The sequence below is a fragment of the Juglans regia genome, chromosome 5 (genome assembly GCF_001411555.2).
Source record: "Juglans regia cultivar Chandler chromosome 5, Walnut 2.0, whole genome shotgun sequence".
In the NCBI taxonomy this organism is placed as follows: Eukaryota; Viridiplantae; Streptophyta; class Magnoliopsida; order Fagales; family Juglandaceae; genus Juglans; species Juglans regia.
The window spans coordinates 9,424,037-9,430,092 of NC_049905.1; positions in this window are offsets into that span (position 1 = coordinate 9,424,037).

Sequence of the window (6,056 nt, forward strand, 5' to 3'; positions counted from 1 at the left end):
ATATATTATACTATAAGTTAGTATATAATAAAGAATTTAATAAGTAACAATTTAATATATATTATTGATTTATATATATGGTATAGTTTATATATTATATACGTTGATGTTCTCATTTAAAGTATATTATGCTATCATACTATACAATGTAGTATATAGTTATAGATATATAAAATGTAGTATATATATTATACTATAAGTTAGTATATAATAAAGAATTTAATAAGTAACAATTTAATATATATTATTGATTTATATATATGGTATAGTTTATATATTATATACGTTGATGTTCTCATTTAAAGTATACTATGCTATTATTTCAAAAAAAAAAAGTATACTATGCTATCATACTATACAATGTAGTATATAGTTATAGATATATAAAATGTAGTATATATATTATACTATAAGTTAGTATAGTAGGAATCGTACGTTCGAACGTTTCAAGTTAACGTTCGAACGTTAAACTAAGAGGCGGGAATTCTCCCGCTCGATTAAGGTATCTGTGTGATTATTCAGACGTTCGGACGTTTATACTATACGTTTGAACACGAAATCTGTTAACGTTCGAACGTTAGTTAAATTAGTGCGGGAGATTTCCCGCTCAAATATGGTAACACTTTCATGAAATGTACGTTCGGACGTTTAAGTTAAATGTTCGAACGTTTATCTATAAATTTACGAACGTTCGAACGAAAAATTGTGATACATTCGAACATAAAATGAGGAAAGTGCGGGAACTTTCCCGCTAGATTTTATGTTATATCATAAGAAGGGTACGTTCGAACGTGTATTGTAAACGTCCGAACGTGCTGGGCGGGAATAATTTTAGAATATAACGTTCGGACGTAAAACTTAAACGTTCGAACGTTTAAACTAATAATTTTAGAACTTAATCAGTACGCGCACGGGAGGAAGTGCATCATTTCTTCTTCTCCCGTGCGCGCAACAGAAAGAGAGGGTCCTGCACAGAGAGAGAGAGAGAGAGAGAGAGAGAGAGAGAGAGAGAGAGAGAGAGAGAGAGAGAGAGAGAGAGAGAGAGAGAGTGAGTGAGTGAGAGAGAGAGTTAGAGTTAGAGAGAGTTGAGTTAGAGAGTGAGAGAGAGTTGAGTTTTGGTAAGAAAATATTTTTATTTCTTGTCTTTATTTAAATTTTATGATATTTATAGAATGTGTTTTTGTTATAGAATATTTCTAATAAGTTAGTGTTGTATTTTTTTGAAGGATTGCTTGTTTTGGGAAGCTTGAAGATTTTGATTTGTAAGAGGATATTGTGAGTGCTAGGTATATTTCTAAACTTTATCAATATGTTGTTGTGATTTGATGCTTACTCTTTATCATATTGTGATTATTATTTGTATAGTTTGTAAATAGTTTGTGAGTTATTTTAAATATGTTGTGATATAAATTTGAAATATTGTGTTTATTATTAGAAATATATTGTCATTAGGCTTTGTTAATACATGTTTATTGCTTACTCAAGTTTAGAAATATGTTAATACATGTGGCATGTTATTTTGTGAATATATTGTGAGTTATTGTGAATATGTTGTGATATGGATTTGAAAAATTGTGATAATAATATTTGAAATTAAGTAATAACAAATAAAAGTAACTCTTTAAGAATTATAATAATTAAAATTATGGTATAACCATTGAAATTTAAGTATGATAATTAAATATTTATAATAATATTTGAAATTAAGTAATAACAAGCATAAAAGTAACTCTTTAAGAATTATAATAATTAAAATTATTGTATAACCATTGAAATTTAAGTATGATAATTAAATATTTATAATAATATTTGAATTTAAGTAATAACAAGCATAAAAGTAACTCTTTAAGAATTATAATAATTAAAATTATTGTATAACCATTGAAATTTAAGTATGATAATTAAATATTTATAATAATATTTGAAATTAAGTAATAATAAGCATAAAAGTAACTATTTACGAATTATAATAATTAAAATTATAGTATAACTTTTGAAATTAAGTATATCAATTAAAATTATACTTTAAGAATGATGATCTTGTACACAACGAGGGAATATTATCTTGAAGAAATGTTGAAATTTTAATTTAATTGCTTGACTGTCATAGTCTCTCCGGCCTTGAGAGTTGTCAAGGTCGGACAGTTTGTGACGGTTAAGTAATTAGACTAAAATTTAAACATTTCTTCAAGATAATTCCCCCTCATTGTGTACAAGGCACGAAACTTAGGGTCACATAATTATCTTCCATCTCTCTTTAATTTAACAATATAACACTACTTGAAGGTGACATTGTTAATGTAAACAACATTGAGACATTGTTAGTATGATTTTTTGCTAGATGCGTGTGACATTGCATAAATACCCTTAGACCCGTTTGGGAATCAGTGTACATTTATGTGTCCACTGATTCCTGAATTGTCTAGTGTGGACAGTTTGAGATTATATTATCTGTATTACACATTTTTGTTACTCGTTACATTCCACGTTTAATATGAAGTTTCGGTATCTTCTTCTACTGTTCTTCGGGTATACTATTCGTAGGGTCACAATCCCGATATTTGAACATGTATACTTGGAGAATTATGGGGAGGTGCTGCCGGAATTTCTACTAACGTGGAAATTAGTAGAGTGACGAGATTTGTGTAATATGGAGAATATAATCTCGAATGGGATAGGACCAACTACCTTATCAAAAAAGTAATGAGAATTGGAGCATGATATGCATGTGAATTTTCAATGTACGTGTTATTAATATATAGATGTTTTTAGAAATGGACAAAAATTGGATGCGTCTGGACGATAGACTTGGAAAGGATTACGTACCCTATGCATGTGGAGTAAGAACTTTCATTGATTTTGCACGGGCCTCTGCTGATAGTCGTGGTTACATTAAGTGTCCATGTCGAGAGTGTAAAAATTTGTGTGCGATAGGATTGGATGAAGTAGAGTGTCATATATTTGTGAACAATATGGATCTGGGGTATACGCGATGGGTACTGCATGGTGAGCCGTATGAAGGGTCAGCAGATGTATTGGTCGATCATCACAATTATTTACGGCACATGGATGATGATTATGAGCATGATGAGATGGAGGAGATGTTGGGTGACATTGGAGCTGGGATGTTTATGGATGAGGTTAACGACAATGCCTCAAGTGGTGGATCAGGGACTGATTGTCAAAATTTTCCTTCACTGTGGGAAGATGCAAAGCGCGAGCTTTACCCAGGTTGTACAAAACATTCCAAAATGTCGTTTATTGTGCGGTTGCTTCACATAAAATCACTGTGTGGGATGTCGACGAAAGCAATAAACATGGTATTGGACTTATTTAACGAGGTGCTTCCTGAAGGGTCTGCATTGCCTAAGAACTTTTATGAAGCGAAACAGTTGAGAAAGGGATTAGGATTTGAGTACAAGTCCATACATGCATGCAAGAATGATTGTGTATTGTTCTGGAAGGAGAACAAGGAGAAACAAGCATGTCCTGTATGTGGAGAGTCGAGGTGGAAAGGTAAGAAAAACGTGCCGGTTAAGGTGTTGCGGTATTTTCCCTTGAAACCTAGGTTGCAAAGACTATATATGTGTAAGAAAATAGCTCATGATATGAGGTGGCACGAGGAGAAAAGAGTTAAGAATGACGGGTATATGAGGCATCTAGCTGATTCACTTGCGTGGCAGTCTTTCGATAATCAGTATCCAGAGTTCGGGTTAGAAGCTCGGAACGTGCGCCTGGGACTCACAACCGATGGATTCAACCCTTTTGGGAATATGAGTACAAGTTATAGCACTTGGCCCGTGGTATTGATTCCGTACAATCTTCCACCATGGAGGTGCATGAAGGCGCCAAACTTTTTGTTAACTTTACTCATCCCTGGCCCTAGATCACCTGGAAATGATATTGACGTATTCATGCAGCCGTTGATTGAAGAGCTGAAAGAGTTATGGGAAACAGGGGTTAGAACTTATGATGCATCTAAGTCGACATCTTTTCAGATGCATGTTGCGGTAATGTGGACCATAAATGATTTTCCGGCGTATGGGAATCTTTCCGGCTGGAGTACGAAAGGGAAGTTAGCGTGTCCGACGTGTAATAAAGAAACTGCTAGTGAGTGGCTAAAATTTTCTCAGAAGTTGTGTTTCATGGATCATCGACGTTATTTACCAGCAAATCATGCATGGAGAAGAGAATGTGCCAAGTTTGATGGGAGAGTAGAGGATAGGATTGCACCAAAAGAGTTGTCTGGAGAAGAGATAGTGGAACAACTGCAACATGTTAGAGCGAACAATTTTGGCAAAGGTCGGGGAAAGAACAAGAGAAAACGAGCCGTATCAGAATTGAATTAGACAAAGCGTAGTATTTTTTTTGATTTGCCGTATTGGTCGTCATGCAAGTTGCGACATAGTTTGGATGTAATGCACATAGAGAAGAATATTTGTGATAATATACTGGGTACATTGATGAGTATTAACAAAAAGACGAAAGACACGATCAAGACGAAGAAAGATCTTGAGAGAATGAGAATTAAACATAATCTGCATTTGCGGGTGGAAGGCAACAGGGTGGTCATGCCGCATGCATGTTTTACGATGACGAGGGAGGAGAGGATTGATTTCTGTAAATGGTTGCAAGGTGTGAAGTTGCCAGATGGTTATGCTTCAAATATTGGTAGATGCGTGAGTCCTGATGATTGGAAAATCAATGGATTGAAAAGTCATGATTGTCATGTATTTTTGCAGAAGTTATTACCTGTGGGAATTCGTGGGAAGCTGACATCTAATGTACGTGTCGCCATATCTGAACTATGTATGTTTTTCAAGGATTTGTGCGCTCGGGTAGTAAATCGAGATGTGTTGTCGAAATTGGAAGAAGACTTGGGTGCACAAACAAGTTACGATTTAATTGATGGAGAGTTGGGTAAAGTTCGGTGGTATGTGCTAAATAACTGCCGAGAGATTGATGATTATCTTAGGTATGTCATTTAATTTATTTGAATAATTATAGTTTTCTTTAAATTAATTAGAATTGTTGTGCTCAAAATATACTTTTTTTGCAACATGTTATAACAGTGACCACATGGACAAACTTAGAACGGAAGGCGTAGAAAATATAGAGGCAAGACACGAGGAAGAATTTCCCGGATGGTTTGAAGAACGTGTATGAACTAAAATTATATATATGTTATATTGTGAAATTTTTAACTATGGATAATAAAATAATAAATATATACTATTTCAATTTTTAGATTTTGGAACAACGTGCTCGTGATCCCGGATCAATTTCTTCTGAATTGTATGTATTGGCCCGTGGTCCCTCAAATAGAGCACTTCGATATACTGCATGCACGGTTCGAGGTTATAGATTCCATACTTTGGACCATGAACGTAATAGAAAGACTCAAAACTGTGGTGTGTTGGTCGAGGGGAGTCATGGAACAGATGATATTGACTATTATGGTGTCATACGCGATATTATCGGATTGAAATATCTGGGTGGGTCTGTAACATATGTCTTCAAATGTGATTGGTAGGATCTAGGCGGTGGTCGGATTTCGATACATAGGGATAATCACTTTACGAGTGTCAATACTGCATCTAAATGGTACGAAGATGATCCATTCGTATTGGCTTGTCAAGCTACCCAAGTCTATTACTTGATTGATCCAATGAAAAGTGCTGATGAAGATAGTGGGGAGATAACTTGGCGAGTTGTACAAAAATTTGTTCCTCTAAATATATATGAAGCAGGAACGAGTGCAGATTACGAGAATAGTGGAGATGAAGATGACAATCCGATTGTTGAGGCATACCAGGAAGATGGAGAGGGTATTAACTTGTTTGTTGACCTCGGTGCACTCGAGTTGCTCCCCTTGTGTAGAGATGATGTCCCACCCGTACATCTCGACCCGTCTATATTAAATGATCATTCAATTCAAGTCAGTTTGGAGGAAGATGAAGAAGACGAGTCAGAAGATGAATATGAATCAGAATCCGGGCAGAAGGTGGATAAAGATGATGAAGAAGAGGTGCATGATGATGATGAAGATGTTATTG